This window comes from Spermophilus citellus (assembly GCF_964194105.1).
Source record: "Spermophilus citellus genome assembly, chromosome: 7".
NCBI lineage: Eukaryota > Metazoa > Chordata > Mammalia > Rodentia > Sciuridae > Spermophilus > Spermophilus citellus.
This window is the reverse complement of record NC_138188.1, coordinates 111,341,038-111,359,343: the sequence shown is the minus strand read 5'-3', so window position 1 is coordinate 111,359,343 and position 18,306 is coordinate 111,341,038.

Below are 18,306 nucleotides of genomic sequence, written 5' to 3'. Positions count from 1 at the left end.
GGCTGGGAATACTGCTCAGTGATTAAGTACCCTTGGGTACAATTCCTGGTAGAAAAAATAAACAAACAAAAACTACTGCCCAAAACTAGATACAATGTAAAAACTCCTTCAAATGGTGAATGTATAACAATATGTAGGGCATCCATACAGTACTACTCAGAAATAAAAGAAAACAGACTACTGATATGAGCAACATAGATGACTCTCAAATGTGTTGTGCGAAATGAATGAAGCCAGACTAAAAAGCACACAACTGCACAGATACATGAGTCTGGGAAGCAAAATCCCACAAGGATGTAGAGAGATAAACTGACAAGAGATGAAAGGATTTTCTGGAGTAATGAAACTGGTCTAACCTTGATCATGGTTGAGAGTACTCAATGGTATGTGCCAAAGTCTGGCTGGGCACAAATAACCGGGAGGTCATGAGCCACTTGTAGATTCAAGCAGGAACGAACTTTATTTTAGAACCCACGCGAACTCAACAGGAACTCCAATGGGAACTCCGCGAGAACTCAATGGGAACTCAACGGGAACTCCGCGAGAACTCAAAAGTAGCGGGCACCCGAGGTAACAGGAGCCGTCTTATTGCCGGACATCATCATCTTAATGGCTCGCTGGTGCTACCCCTCAACCACCCCTTCTGGCAAAATGCCAGGCACCATCTTGATTTGGTTGTGGCTCTCAACATCTCCCCCCTTTTGTTTAATTAAACAACAAGTATGTGGCTTACGGACCGTGCCTGTCTTAGGTTGTCCAATATTACATATGGTCCTTACCCGTCATCGGATGAGCTGACCTCAAGGCGTCAGCCTCCAGTCTTAGGTTGGTACCATTGCAATTGGATCTTACCCGTCATTGACTACCAGCCCAGCATTATTTAGCCATACTTGTGGATAGTGGTTTTTACACAAACACCATAAACAACCTGCTATAAGCAGAAAGGGGAGGATACAAAATGCCACGACACCAAGCCAATTGATGGCCCCTTTTGGAAAAATTGTACCACCGATGACATCATCAGCAAAGATACCCTGGCACTACCACAATTCACTGCACCAACAGATAGTTCACAATGCGTACAAGTGATACATAGTCCAGGCAAGTTCTGCAAGCAGTTCAAAGCAGGGGAATCCATTAATATGTCCATTTCTTCCTTGATTGAGCATCACTTGTTGAGTTACATTATTCATTGATGCATCAGTTTATACAGTTTGTTGTGATAGCTATCGCAGAAGCTGTAGTTTGGTTTTCAGTTATCCTCTATCTTTGTCTTCATGGGCAATGGGATAAAGATAGGAATTCTGGTAATGATGGCTAAGAAAAAATTATGTAACATTCCAGCAGGCACTAAAAAAAACAAACAATTTTCTAAACAATTTAGTATCTTGAATAGAATTAGATATAATGAAAAGGAAAGGTGAAAGTAAACAAACAGATCTGTTAACCACATTTTAAAACAATCCTCAACAGCTGTTTACCTAATTTAAATTAAACCATTTAAATCACGTGAATAAATAAAAAAATATTTGGATCCATTTTTTCATGAGCGCTCCTCATATATGATATATGGACATACGCACATACAGACATACAACACATAACACAAGTGTGCACACATAACACAATACATATAACACATAATTGTAAAGGCCTTGTAACTTTTCACAGGTGAAATCCCCATTGCAATGCTCAAAAACTCCACAGTCAAAAAATAGAACTGATCAGAAAAACATTAACTTAGGTCTATATGAGCTCAAAAAACAAAATAGAACTTCATGATGTGGGAGAGGGCAATAATAATGTAGATATTGAAAAAAGCATCCTGGTTACCACCTGGGTTTGACTCTTCTTTTGATATCCCATCCTTATTCCTGTAACTTGCATATGGGTCTGAAGGTATTCCCACAAGCAAGTCCCAAGGTTTTTTACATTTGAAATAGGCCTTATGGTGTTCATTATTCATTAGCCTCCAGGTGTGGGAGAACCACTGTCGCATATGTAAGGATAGCCAAACTGGAGTTCTGGATATCAGCTGTTATGGATTTGAGCCAAATAATCTTCTTTTTGGTCTGTAGAAATCACTTTAGTTAGTCTCTCTGGAATCCAAATTGGCTGCTGTTCTCCCTGTGGAAACACACAAACAGACCCCCGACTCACTGGGTCAGGACCTTTCCATTGTCCTGTTATAATATCCTTCCAAAGTACCTTGGGCTTATGTACATTTTTTGGACACATGTGCCTTTCTGCAGAACTAAGCCCTGATGAATCCAAATTTAAAAAGTTTAGAGTAAAAAGGGTTATTTTAAGTTTATATTTGGGGGATATATACCCCTTTCCAATTCCCTCTTTTTGCTTTAATAAGTACATTTTAATAGTTTGATGAGCTCTTTCAAGTATGCCTTGTCCTTGTGGATTGTATGGGATTCCTGTTATATGAATAATGCCAAATGATGAGCAAAATTGCTTAAAAGAGGTAGAAGTATAGCCAGGGCCATCATCTGTTTTTAACTGTTTTGGAACGCCCACAGTGGCAAAATTTTGTAAGCAATGAGCTATAATATCTTTAGTTTTTTCTCTGGCATGAAGGGAGCCCATCAAAAATCCGGAAGAAGTATCAACTGTAACATGCAAATATTTTAATTTTCCAAATTGTGGCAAGTGTGTGACGTCCATCTGCCAAGTATGGTTAGGTATCAATCCTGTAGGATTGATTCCAAGATTGACTTGTGGTAAAAAGGTCACACAATTTTGACATTGTTTTATTATTTGTCTAGCTTGTTCCTTAGTTATTTTAAAATGCTTTTTAAAAGTATTTGCACATGGAAGGATTTATTAAAATTTGTAGCTTCTTCTAGCATAGAAAAAATATGTATGTCATGTGTAGTTTTATCTGCTAAATCATTGCCCAAACTAAGGGCTCCAGGCAATCCTATATGTGCCCTGATATGTCCTATAAAGAATGGATCTTTTCTGTCCCAGATTAGACTTTGTATAGTGGAAAACAAAGAGAAAACAGTAGAGGAAGGGGAAATCCTACCAGCATATTCAAGGGATACTATAACATTAACTATATACTATCGGAAAATAAATTAAATACAGAATCTTTAAACATCACAAAAGCTTGTAATACTGCATTAAGCTCTACCTTTTGAGCTGATTGTTTGGGTATTAAAAATGTAAAAGTTTGACCAGGGGTAACTACTGCTGCTGTACCATTATTTGACCCATCAGTGAATATATTTGGAGCATTCATGATAGGTGTTTTTCTTGTCATTTTTGGAAAAATTACAGGATGCAATGACCAAAAAGACAACAAAGGATTAGACGGTAAGCGGTTATCAAATGAAACATTAGATTTGCACATGGTTATTGCCCAAGTATTTAACTCATTAGCTAACTCATCAATTTGATCCATAGTATATGGAGTAATAATTTTATTGGGAGAAATTCCAAATACTCCCTTTGCTGCTTTTATTCCTTTGAGTATTAACTGTCCTACAGCCTCAGGATACCTAGTAAGAATAGTGTTAGGAAAATAAGATAAATGTATCCATAATAATGAACCTTCTTGCCAAAATACTCCTGTAGGAATATTTTTTGTTGGTAGTACAATAAATAATAAAGGCAAACTTATATCAATTCTATCCAAATGCATATTTTCCATATATGTTTCAATGATTTTTAATGTCTTTCTTGCTTCAGGCGTTAACATGTGGGGTGAATTTGGATCTGATGGACCTTTTAGGATATCAAATAAAGGTCCCAACTCTCCTGTTGGTATGCCTAAATAAGGCCTTATCCAATTTATGTCTCCTAATAACTTTTGAAAGTCGTTAAGTGATTTGAGTTGATCTACTCGTATTTGAATTTTTGGTAGACGGACCATGGTCGAGGATAATAGAACTCCTAAATAATTAATTGGAAAATTTAATTGTACTTTATCTATTGCTATCTCTAGATTATAATTTTTTAATAAGATTGTAAGTGTGGCATAACATTCTAGCAATGTGTTTTTATCTTTGTGTGCTAATAATACATCATCCATATAGTGAAATATTTGTAGCACAGGATTTTGATTTCTAAGTGGCTGGATTGCTTTGTTAACATAAATTTGACACATAGTTGGGCTGTTAGCCATCCCTTGAGGGAGTACTTTCCATTCATATCTCTGATCAGGACCTTCATGATTCAACGCAGGGATAGTAAATGCAAAACGTGGACTATCCTCAGGATGAATTGGAATTGAAAAAACAACAATCTTTAATATCTATAACTAAAACATACCAGGTTTTTGGCAAAGCAGACAATTGAGGAATCCCCAATTGAGCAGGTCCCATAATAACCACCTCATTATTAATAGCTCTTAAATCTTGCAATAATCTCCATTTACCAGATTTCTTTTTTATGACAAAAATGGGAGTATTATAGGGAGATACAGAAGGTTGTATATGTCCCTCCGCTAATTGTTGTTTGACCAGGTCATGGGCTGCTTGTATTTTTCTTTAGTCAGGGGCCACTGAGGAACCCATACTGGTCTTTCTGATTTCCAAGTAATTTTTACTGTCTCAGTGACCCCTCCTGAAAACCCAATCCATGTCTATCTATTTCTTGATCTATTTGTATTGGTGCCACTATACTTTGTCCTTTTTCTCCTAATCCTTTTCCTTTCCTAAAACCTTGTCTAGCCATAATAGTGGGCACATTTGAATTTATGTTATTTGTTAATGTTAGTCCTAATTGATCTAGGACATCTCATCCCCATAAATTTATAGGAAGATGATCCAATACATATGGCTGTATAGTTCCTTCACATCCTTCAGGATCCTTCCAATCTAATACCATCGCACTTCTATGGGGATTAGTTGCCACTCCTAGGCCTTGAAGTGTTTGAGTGGCTTGTTGTAATGGCCAATGTTTTGGCCATTCTGGATGAGAGATAATGCTAAGGTCTGCACCTGTATCCAGTAGCCCATTAAATTCATGTCCTTGAATATTTAGTTTTAGCATGGGGCGAGAATCTAAATTTAAAGAAAGCATAGCCCAATCTACACCTGTGGAGCCTAATCCCCTGGAACCTCTTCCTACAGTATGGCTGGAAAATTTATCATGTAGGCTAGGTATTATTAATAATTGTGCGATTCTGTCTCCTGGTGAAATTACTGATATAGCTCTTGGAGAACTGGCTATAATTTTTATTTCACCTTCATAATTGGGATCAATTACCCCAGGACTTATGATAAGTCCTTTTAGAGTAGAAGAACTGCGTCCTAATAATAAGCCTACTGTTCCTTTAGAAAGAGGCCCCTTTACCCCTGTAGGAATAACCTGGACTCCCATCTCTGGAGTTAGTACTGCTCTGGCGGAGGTGCAGATGTCCAACCCTGCGCTCCCTCTGGTTTGTCTAATGAGGGATCTAATGGATAATGTGTCCTGGGAAATACCCTGATGGTGTTGCCCAATGCCCCATATATTTGTGGTCGTGGGCCCCAGAGCATTGGGCCCCCCTGTCTGTTTTTTGGCAATGGAGCCCAATGTTTTTCTCCCTGATATCATGGGTAAACACCTGGTCCTTGTCCATTTTTTGATAACGGAGTGCCCTCTATAGTGGTTTGAGAACGGCATTCATTAGCCCAATGTCTCCCTCTATGGCATCATGGGCAAATACCCGGTATTCTACCCCTTTGATCATATCCAGTTTTGTTAAACCCTCCTCTTATGGAGCAACTCCTTCTAAAATGTCCTGTTTGTCCCCAATTGTAGCAAGTTTTTGGCCTGGCACCTAAAGCCTGTTTTACTGCAGCTGCCAAGGCTTGTCCCTGTTCATTAATGTCTCTACATAATTTAATATATGTATTTAAATCTCCATGTTTCCATGGTTTAATGGCCTCCCTGCACCGTCTATTTGCTTGTTCATAGGCTAGTTGTTTTATTAATGCATCACTTGTTCTACATCCCCAAAGATTCTGGTAGTTGTTTGTATAAACCTATCTACAAATTCAGCGTAAGGTTCATTATAATGCTCCTTGTATTACCTTAGATAATTGACCTTGTAAATCTCCATGCCCCTGTAAAGTTTTCCATGCCCTAACTGCAGCTGAAGCGATTTGTGAGTATATGGCAGGATCATATCTAATTTGTTGCAGCTGACCCTCATAAGGTCTCTCTCCTAACAACATATCTAGATTTCTCTGAGGATAACCAGCTGCTGCATTTCGCCTAGCTGTCTCCGTGCAAAATTCCTGATTGGAAACCTTCCGTAACAGATATTGTCCTCCATTTAGCACAGCTTTGCACATACTAGCCCAATCTGCTGGCATCATGTTCAAGTTGGCAAAGGATTCGACCATACTTACAGTGAAGGGTGCTTGAGGACCATAGGTTGTTACAGCCTCTTTCAGCTGCTTCACTGTTTTGAAATCTAAAAGCATGGTGAATTCGCTGCCCTCCTGCCTCCTCAAATACAAGGCATGCTAACCTTTGAGGTCCTGTCTCAGGATCCCATCTATCAACTAGAGGGGTCGAGGGCCACTCAGCATATGTTGTCTCTGTATACATAGGTGGGGCTGTTGGTTGAATACTTACACCTCTGGTGATAGAAAGGTGTTAGTAGCGACTTCCCATTGTAACTTGTCCCCTGATAGTCTTTCCTTCTCTAAACGTTCTTCCTGTCTGACTAACTCGAGAGACTTCCTCTTTTACTTGATCTAAAATGTCTTCTCCTTGACTAAGCAAACAAGATTGTACCACGTTCATAATGGTAATGTGCCAGCTGGCAGAGTTCCTGGGCTTTCCTTTTCTATCTTTTAAAAATCTTCACCATGATGGTTCCATTGTGATATATTTAACAACCCCTCTTTAATGAACCATGGGCTACACCTTTGTATCGTCTTAACGTATGCCCTAACTGTTCTTGATTTTACTGAGATTCCTCCTTCCTCTAGCAATTTACTTAACACCCTTCTGGTTTGGTTTTTACTAATTTTTAATTCTATATTTCTGCTATAAAGATAACGCAACCCAACATGATAACATAAAACAAAACCGAAACAAAAATGGAACAAAAATTCGTTGTATCAATTTTTCTATTTTCTTGACATGTATATCTGTGGTCTATCTCTATCTCTTCCTCAGGGGTGAACAACTTCAATCCTTGGGCCAACCACTTTCCCCAGTTTGCCTGAGAAAGTTTTAGGGACAGGCAGCTTGAAACAAAACAAAACAAATCAAAACAAGAACACATTGTTTTTTGAAATGGTCACCCATTCTCTTGCCCTGCCCTCAGAGGCGAGCAGTTTCACTTACCCCCAAGCTTAAGGCGTTCCCCATATGGGACACCGAATGCCACAGTCTGGCTGGGCACAAATAACCAGGAGGTCACGAGCCACTTGTAGATTCAAGCAGGAACGAATTTTATTTTAGAACCCATGCGAACTCAACAGGAACTCAATGGGAGCTCCTCGAGAACTCAAAAGTAGCGGGCATTTGAGGTAACAGGAGCTGCCTTATTGCCAGATATCATCATCTTAATGGCTCACTGGCGCTACCCCTCAACCACCCCTTCTGGCAAAATGCCAGGCACCATCTTGACTTGGTTGTGGCTCTCAACAGGCATGCATTTGTCAAAATCCCTAACTATAGACAAAAAGGATACATTTTATGGTTTGTAAATTGCCGCAGTCAGCTGGGCACAATTCAGGAGCCACTTGTCAAAAGAAACAAACTTTATTTTTAGAACCACACACGCAAAACAAAACAGCTCCTCAGGAAAAACCTTCAGCTCCGTGGTCTGAAAGGGCAGGGGAACAGCCCAATGAGCATCACCGCAGAGGAGTCAATCAGTTGGCAGCTAGAAGTTGCTGGGGCCGCTGTGAGCCAATCATCAGCTGGCAGCTGGAATTTGCTGGCAGCTGGAAGTTTGCTGGGGCCCCTTCGGCTGTGGCTCTCAACAGTAAATTATTCCTCATTAATGACATTTTCAGAAAATTTTACCATGGCTACTAGATGTTTGCACTTCATCAAAACTAAATTCCAGAGTTGAGTTTCTGGGCCTTTGTAATCTTGACCACATGGAGTTAACCTCATTGCTCATGCCACCTTGTGCTTGAGTTAGATCCCTTTCTCCATCGTTGTTTTAACACTCTGTGTTTCCATGCCTTTGTGCCCAGGTGTGCCTCTCACAGGCAATGCAATCCAGCCTTCTGCCAATCCAAAATCACACTTAGGTCACACAGAGTGGCATGCCTATTGTACAGCACATGCCTTGCCAAACTCCCACTTTCTTCCTGTCTGCTACACCACTCACAACCAACCCCATCTCTTTGAGTGTTCCTGGGTGTTATTATGATTGCAGGCTGCTTATCAGCATGAGGGCAAGATGTACTTACTCACCTCTATACCCATCCCCCAAATAACACACAGCCTAGCTCACAGTAGGCTTTCAATGCAATGAGCCTAGGAGGGAGCATGACCACCTAGCTCCATGGGGAGGAGAGATCTGAGCTCCTTCTTAAGAGGTGGGTCAGAAAGGACTCAGGGGCACCATCAGAACCAAGGGCAGTGGAGAAAGCACAGATAGTGCCTAGTGGCAGAGGTGTAAGGTGTTGCACCCCAGCTGGGTATTAGGGCAAACACACTTAGTTCCCCCTTACCTGGGTCTCATAGGGGCACCTTGCAGTACTCACTGCCATGGCCTTAATGAGCAGGATGAGTGGCAGCAGGAGGACAGTGGCAGGTACAGCCACTGTGATGCTGTGCACAGGCTAAGAAGCGAAGCCAGGGGACAGTTCCTCCCTGGCCCCACCTTTCCATCCACTCCTCCTCTTCCTGTTCATGCCCCACCTACCCTCATCCATAGGCTCTTCCTTCCTGGACTGGACCATTAGTCCAGTACATCCAAGCCCAGCCTCACCCCCCCTAAACTGTGGCCCCTCCTGTCCCTGTTCAACCTACATTCCCCCACTCCATGCTCCGCCCCCATGGATTCTCAATTCCACAGGCCATATCCTGCCCTGCCCCCACTGGCCTTCAACGGGTCCATCAACAGTCATCCCGACTTCTCCCTCTAGCCCCGCCCAGTCAGCTCCGCCTTCAGTTACCCAGTCCCTTGGCTTACCACCCCTCCCCTCCCCTCCACCAGAGCTGGTCCCAATGTGGGCCCTTGGAACTGTGTGGATACATCATGGCTCTGTCCATGAAGGGCATGTGCCTCCTGCACACTAGGAAAATCACACAGCTAGCCAGCATAGCACCCAGGTAGAGGCCCAATGAGAGGAGGAGCAGCATGTAGAGCCTGATGTTATGGTGCCCCTCACAGTTGTTCTGCAGTGGTGGTCGAATTCCTAGGGGAGAGGAAGCAGCACTGAGGGTCTATCTGGTCTGGCCTCCAGCACCCCCAAATCCTGAGGCCTCCCACAACCCAGCCCTCTAAGCCGCCTGCTCTTGGGCCTACACTTGAGCTCCATTCTCCAGGGAGTGAAAAGGTTAAGAATGTAAGAATTAAGTTCTGTTTTCCTGGAACCTGAAACTCATGTAGAAGTTGAAAACAACTCCCGGAAATGCCCACTAAATGTATGTTGAAATCTCCCCTGATCATCTGGTTGTTCTACGAAAACAACCCCTCCCAGAAACCGTGCAATGATTGGCTATGCTGTATGTGAAGTCCCTGCCCTCTCCAAGGAAAGTATATAAGCTCTGCTTAAGCTGTTCCCGGGGCTCTCTGCTCTATTCAAGTGAGCTCTGAGCCCCAGCATGCTGGACCCCCAATAAACCCTTTGCTGTTGCATGAGACAGTCTCTTGGTGGTCTCTTCCTCCGACGCTCGCCCGAACTTTATAGGAGAAAGCGGAATTTCCATGGCTCACCAGGTCATCTGTCATGACTGAGGTCTTTAGAGACAAAACCTGCCCGGTGTCACTTGGAACAAGATGTAGAATAAATCTGGGCCTCTATTTTCTCAGATACTGGATAAGGATGAAAGAAGCAGCCTTTCTCAGCCAGCCTTGTACACTTGTAAACCTGTGGCAAGGTGTGAACACGAGAGAAAAGCACTCAGAACCCAGGAAACCCTCCAACTGGGCACCCAGAGGTGGACAGGCAAAGATCCCCAGAACAGAGCAGCAGCCGGCCTAAAGGTCTGGGTATTTAGTATCAGTAAGGCAGGGGATGGGACAGTCACTGCCTTTCTTCCCTCTGACTCCACCCGGTCAGCACCAATGGGATGACCTTTGCATGTCAGCACCTGTGCAAGCAAGGCCAGCTTCTCAGGACAGGTGCACACACAGAGCTTATGAAATATGTAAGTGACCAACAGTGTGTAAGAGCTACTTTTAGCAGGGTGGGAAGATGGTCTCATACCGACCCATGGCTCCTTTATGATGGGTGGTTCCTGCTCCTGGCCAGGTGCCTGAGGATGGTTTGGTTGAGTCGACAGGGAGGAGGAGTACTCACTTCCACACAGATGTTGCAGGTTTCACAGTGGTAGGTTCAGGGCAGGCATTGAAGATGACACTTGGCACACCATGGCATTGGGAAATGTTTGTTATTCACATGTGCCACATAGGGTGCCTCTGGGTTCTGCTTGATAGAGCCTGGCATGGGAAGAGGTTTGGGCAATGGCATGAGGCCCTTCAAGCACTTTGCTGCTTGGGGCAGCCTCATAGTATCACTAGACAACAAGAGTGTGGGGAGGAGGTGGGCAGGGGAATCCCGGTCCCTGTTGAGCAAGCTGACCCACTCACATGAGCTGGCAGTCAGAGAGAAGGGGCTGTTCAGCCAGAAGAGCTCGCTATGGAACTCCATCCTTTGGAATAGTGATCAGTGCTTGGAGACATGTGTGAAATAGGAAGGAGGAATAATCAATTGCATAGTTTGTAAGAGCCTTCTGGCCTCTCTTGCAAGCCTGCTCGGTCTTTGCTTCTAAAGCAACTGGAAAACCTCCAAGATTCTGTTTTATCACACATCAGTGGCTTGGGAAATAAATTGCCAGTGCCTAATTAAGGATGACATTGAGAGAAGCAATCCTGAGGCCCTAGGTGGGGTGAGCACTTTAGAAATCACCCCTATAAGCCTCAGTCCTTGGGCTGCCACCTCCTTCTCCAGGTTCTGAGGCCTTACCTCTGTGCAAGATGCCTGGGTCCAATATTTCATGAAAATGAGGCTGTAGAAAGTGAGGAGACAGAGGAGCCCCATGGCCACTGGAAAGGCCCACTCTCCACTCTGGGCCAGGGCTCGGCAGCTGAAAAACAGAGCCAGAGTCAGTTCTAGTCTGGGGCAACCCAGAGTGCCCCATGAGGCCTGGCCCACCTGAGATAGGACTCACACACCTTAAGGACAGTTTTAATATCTAGGCTAGAAACACGCCACAGACACCATCAAATGTCACTAGCATGACCCACAGTTTCCTAAATGCATCAGGCACTCTAGATCTGTATGCTTCTTACTATATATCCTTCTACCCCTTCCTGATCCTCTCCCTCCACTTCCCTGCCTCTTCACTATCACTATTTTCCCTTCTAGCTCTTTGTAAACAACCTAGCAGCTTTCATGGGATACTCATGGGATGGAGAAAAAAAGGACACTCAAAGTGACCAGTGCTGCCACATTAAGAGATGCCCAAAGGCTTGGCAAAAGCCAGACAGATTTGGCTGGAGTTTTGGGTGAAGGTGAGAAAATATCTGAGACCATCTTGGCTCATTGCCTGCTCTCAAAAAAATGAGAGCCACCAGATGGCTCTTCTGGTTTTTACCCAGAGTGCCATGACGACAAGTGTGACATAAGAGAGGTTCTGGAATGGGGGCTCTGGCTGTTTCCTGTGGCTTCTATGAGTAAAGATCCTCTTCCCCCACACACATGGTGGTGTTGGGAGTAAATCTGCTCTTATCTACCCAGATAATTTTTGTGTTAAGATTTATTATTGAGAGAAACTAGTCTTAAGGATTTTTATTATGTCGAACTCTGTTTAAAGAATCACTGTTAGTTTAGAGGATTACACTCCACTACAGATTCTGAATTTTTCTTTAAAACTAAACTTAGTTAACATACGAACAACAGTGTAATTATGGTGCTGTTACTTGTTTCTTGGTATACTAGTTGTGTTCATCTTTCACATATACAAATCTTTTAAATTTTATTAGATTTACAAGCGCATTCCATCAAGCTGTTGTTTTTCAAACTGAAGTTTGAAGTAAATATTTGGGATTATAAAAATTATGTTTCTTGCATTGTAGCTATTATACAAACTCAATATGGCTTTACTCTTGCTAATCTCATTTTATATTTTTCTTGTAAACTCCATAATATTTTCTGTTAATGCCTTACACAAGTACAACTTTCACTAAAACAACCTGAGTTCATTAGAGATGCTAGGCCTTCATTGATAAGACAGACAAAATGTAAGTCTGACTCTCAGTACTAATATTGAGCCCAATTAAATATAAGAGGAAAGATAAGTACAAAGGAGACATTAAATTTAAAACCAAGTATTTCTACTTAAAGAAATGTAGACCTGGCTTGCTGGTTGTTGGTTACCAAAAAACCAAAGGCTGTATGCTTTCTCTGATATGAGGATGCTTATTCACAACTTGGGGGTGTGGGAAGAAAAGAGTCTCTCTGGATTAGGTAGAGAGAAGAGAAGGGAAGGATGGGTATAAGGGTAGAAAAAAATAGTAGAATGAATCTAACATTATTACCCAATGTACATGTATGACTATACAACAAATTTGATTCTACATCATGTACAATCAGAAGAATTCATTTATGCTGATGTGTCAAAATGCATTTCATTGTCTTGTATAACTAATTATAACAAATTTTAACAAGATTAGGTGATACAAGTGTATATATATATATATATATATATATATACAAAATATTGCATAAAAACTGAAAAGTATCAGACCATCTTTCTAGTAAATAAGTAAATATAATCTAAATTACCGATTCCAACATGGCAGCGGGCACGGAGAGATCAAGTCTCTGACCTCTTCAGCTGTGCGGGCATAGGGAGTTGTAAACAGTCTAATTTCTCTTTGCTCAGGATCACTAGGCAATGCTGAGCTGACGTGGATCTGGGGCGAACAGTCTGGGCCTCTGAGAACACACACTGAGCCCGGATCAGCTGAATTCAAGCTCCTGTTCGCCTGCTTCCCGCAAACAAATAGCTGTGACTCAGCACTAATCCATCCGGCTGAAACAACTGGTCAGCCCTTCTGATCCTACGGAGGTAAATGCCAACCGAGCCTTCATAGGTAGTGGCCACAGGTTTGAAACGGGGCTTTGGAGAGACAGTAAGGACCCACCTGTTGCACTGGTCACCTGGCAAAGGGAAATGAACTGTCGCCATTTGCAAGAGATACCACCATGGCAGAGAACTGACGTCACCAGACTGCGGTGGAGGAGATAACTTCATTGAAACCTGCAGCTACAGGTGTGTAATTCCCTAGCCTTCCCTCTCCACACATCGGGGAAACCTTAAGGGCCCCTCCCAGCTCTCCCGTGAGCGCGATAGCCAGACGGAGGGAATCAAAAGTGGCACGGGACCCGCAGCGCGGAACTCTCGGCTACCGCTCCCACCAGTGCTGACAACTGAGGTCTCTTGCACCAGCTACCGGGTGCATGGCTACCGGAGGGCAAGTAAAATTTGCTGAGGATTATCAGCCCCAAGCTCTACAAACTTAGGGTCTGAGGGAATGGCAAACAGGGAGAGTGTGCCCAGTCGTTCATGAAAATAGGGCTTCAGGGAGCAGCAGACCTGGCGTGTAGCCAGTATTGTGGTGAGCGTCACCAGTGAGAGGGGCCTGGCTAGAGGAAAAGTGGAGAAGTGACTAGACACAAGAGGAGGCCCTAGGCACTCAGGATTGGAGACTCGCCCAGTCTAGGAGGAGGAACTGCCGCACAGTGATTGGTTCCTGCATATTGACAGGAGAAGCTTGGCCTGGTGCGCACAGCTCCACCTACTGGAAGAGAAGTTAATCAAACTCTAAGACTGCACTTATTAGTTTCTTTTCTTTTTTTTTTTTTTGATTTGGGTTTTTTCTTTTTTTCTTTTTCTTTCATTTTCATTTTATTGTTGTTTTTTAAATTTTTTAAAATTTATTTTTATTTTTTTCTTCTAATTTTAATTTTTATTATTTTTATTATTATTATTATTTTTAAATTTTTTTCTTTTTTTATTTCCTATTTTTTTCTTCCTTTGTCTTTTCATTTCTTTTCAATTTTCTTATTACCCCCTTCCTTGAATCCTTGAATTCTACCTGCTTACTCTCATTCTCTTTAGTGACTTCTTCCCTTCCCTTCAAATACCGTTCCTCCCAAGCATCAAATAAATTTATAGGAGTAAACAGTAACTCAGCAGTCACACAGAACAAGAAGTAACATGAGCAGCATGAAAAAGCAAGGAAGAAAAGGAGTACAAACAATGCAGGACAGCCTAAATATTCAGGAGGACCTAGAGTCATCAGAAAAATGGTCATATAAAGAACTCAAGGAACACCTTAGACAGATGGAATGGAACCTTAAAGAGGATATGAGACATCAAATTCACACAGTGAAAGAACACATTGAAAACGAATTACATAAACAGATAAAAGAAGAAGTTAAGCATCTTTATCAGGAGATAGAGATTATAAAAAAAATCAAACAATAATTCTAGAAATGAAGGAAACGACAAACCAAAATAAAACTCAATTGAGAGTATTACTAATAGAGTGGAGGAAGTAGAAGCCAGAACGTCAGATAATGAAGACAAAATATATCATCTTGAAAAGAGTCTAGCCAACTCAGAAAGGCTGATAAAAAAATCATGAGAAAAACATCCAAGAGTTATGGGATAACATAAAAAAACCAAACTTACGAGTCATCAGGATAGAAGAAGGTACAGAGATTCAAACCAAGGGAATGAGTAACCTGATGAATGAAATAATTACAGAAAACTTTCCAGAAATAAAAAAGGAAACAGATATACAAATTGTAGATGCATACAGGACACCGAGCACACAAAATCACAGTAGACCAAAGCCAAGACACATTGTTATGAAGATATCCAATATACAGAACAAAGAGAAAATATTAAAAGCTACAAGAGAAAGGAGGCAGATTACATTCAGGGGTAAACCAATAAGGTTAACAATGGATTTTTCATCACAGACGCTGAAAGCAGGAAGGTCATGGAACAATGTATTTCAAACACTGAAAGACAATGGATGCCAACCAAGAATTCTGTATCCAGCAAAATTAAGCTTCAGGTATGACAACGAAATAAAAATCTTTCATGATAAACAAAAGTTAAAAGAATTTGCAGCCAGAAAACCAGCATTGCAAAGCATCTTGAGCAAAACACTACACGAGGAAGAAATGAAAAACAATAACCAAAACCATCAGTGGGAAGTGCCTCGGTAAAGACAGAGGGCAGGGGAAAAGATAATCAAGGAGAAACAAACTAAACTTAAAAAAAAAAGGATAAATAATCAAACATGGCTGGAAGTACAAACCATTTATCAATAGTAACTCTAAATGTTAATGGCTTAAACTCTCCAATAAAGCGACATAGGCTGGTATCATGGATTAAAAAAACAAATCCAACAATATGCTGCCTCCAGGAGACACATCTGATTGGAAAAGACATACACAGGCTGAAGGTGAAAGGATGGGAAAAAATATACCACACATCCTCGTAAGCAAGCAGGGGTGGCCATCCTCATATTGAATAAAATCAACTTCAAGACTAAGTTAATCAAAAGGGATAAGGAAGGACATTATATACTGTTAAAAGGAACCATTCACCATAAAGACATAACAATTATCAATATTTATGCACCAAATAATGGTGCTGCGACATTCATAAAACAAATTCTCCTCAAGTTCAAGAATCAAATAGACCACAACACAATAATTATGGGTGACTTCAACACACCTCTCTCACCATTGGACAGATCCTCCAAACAAAAGTTGAATAAAGAAACTATAGAACTCAATATCACAATCAATAACCTAGACTTAACTGACATATATAGAATATATCAACCATCATCAAGTGGCTATACTTTTTTCTCAGCAGCACATGGATCCTTCTCAAAAATAGACCATATATTATGCCATAGGGCAACCCTCAGTAAATATAAAGGGGTGGAGATAATACCATGCAACATATCTGATCATAATGGAATGAAACTGGAAATCAATGATAAAAGGAGGAAGGAAAAATCCTACATCACATGGAAAATGAACAATATGTTACTGAATGATCAATGGGTTACAGAAGACATAAAGGAGAAAATAAAAAAATTCTTAGAGATAAATGAAAATACAGACACAACATATCGGAATCTATGGGACACAATGAAAGCAGTTTTAAGAGGGAAATTCATCGCCTGGTGGTCATTCCTCAAAAAAAGAAAAATCCAACAAATAAATGAGCTCACACTTCATCTCAAAGCCCTAGAAAAGGAAGAGCAAAACAACAGTAAACGTAGCAGAAGGCAAGAAATAATTAAAATCAGAGTGAAAATCAATGAAATTGAAACAAAAGAAACTATTGAAAAAATTAACAAAACTAAAAGTTGGTTCTTCAAAAAAATAAATAAGATCGACAGACCTTTAGCCATGCTAATGAAGAGAAGAAGAGAGAGAACTCAAATTACTAACATATGGGATGAAAAAGGCAAGATCAAAACAGATGCTACAGAAATACAGAAGACAATTAGAAATTATTTTGAAAACCTATATTCCAATAAAATAGAAGATAGTGAAGACATTGATAAATTTCTTAAGTCATATGATTTGCCCAGACTGAGTCAGGAGGATACACACAATTTGAACAGACCAATATCAATGGTGAAATTGAAGAAGCCATCAAAAGACTACCAACCAAGAAAAACCCAGGACCGGATGGGTATACAGCGGAGTTTTACAAAACCTTTAAAGAAGAATTAATACCAATACTTTTAAAGTTATTTCAGGAAATAGAAAAAGAGGGAGCTCTGCCAAATTCATTCTATGAGGCCAACATCACCCTGATTCCGAAACCAGACAAAGACACCTCAAAGAAAGTAAACTACAGACCAATATCTCTGATGAACCTAGATGCAAAAATCCTCAATAAAATTCTGGCGAATCGGATACAAAGGCACATCAAAAAAATTGTGCACCATGATCAAGTAGGATTCATCCCTGGGATGCAAGGATGGTTCAACATACGGAAATCAATAAATGTTATTCACCACATCAATAGACTTAAAGATAAGAACCATATGATCATCTCGATAGACGCAGAAAAAGCATCCGACAAAGTAAATCATCACTTTATGTTCAAAACATTAGAAAAACTAGGGATAACAGGAACTTACCTTGACATTGTAAAAGCTATCTATGCTAAACCTCAGGCTAGCATCATTCTGAATGGAGAAAAATTGAAGGCATTCCCTCTAAAATCTGGAACAAGACAGGGATGCCCTCTATCACCACTTCTATTCAATATAGTTCTCGAAACACTGGCCAGAGCAATTAGACAAATGAAAGAAATTAAAGGCATAAAAATTGGAAAAGAAGAACTTAAATTATCACTATTTGAAGATGACATGATTCTATACCTAGAAGACCCAAAAGGGTCTACAAAGAAACTACTAGAATTAATAAATGAATTCAGCAAAGTGGCAGGATATAAAATCAACACGCATAAATCAAAGTCATTTCTGTATATCAGCGACAAAACTTCTGAATCGGAAATGAGGAAAAACACCCCATTCACAATATCCTCAAAAAAATAAAATACTTGGGAATCAACCTAACAAAAGAGGTGAAAGATTTATACAATGAAAACTACAAAACCCTAAAGAGAGAAGTAGAAGAAGATCTTAGAAGATGGAAAAATATTCCCTGTTCATGGATAGGCAGAACTAACATCATCAAAATGGTGATATTACCAAAAGTTCTCTATAGGTTTAATGCAATGCCAATCAAAATCTCAATGGCATTTCTTGTAGAAATAGATAAAGCAATCATGAAATTCATATGGAAAAATAAAAGACCCAGAATAGCAAAAGCAATTCTAAGCAGGAAGTGTGAATCAGGCAGTATAGTGATACCAGATTTCAAACTATACTACAGAGCAATAGTAACAAAAACAGCATGGTACTGGTACCAAAACAGGCGGGTGGACCAATGGTACAGAATAGAGGATACAGAGACTAATCCACAAAGTTACAACTATCTTATATTTGATAAAGGGGCTAAAAGCATGCAATGGAGGAAGGATAGCATCTTCAACAAATGGTGTTGGGAAAACTGGAAATCCATATGCAACAAAATGAAA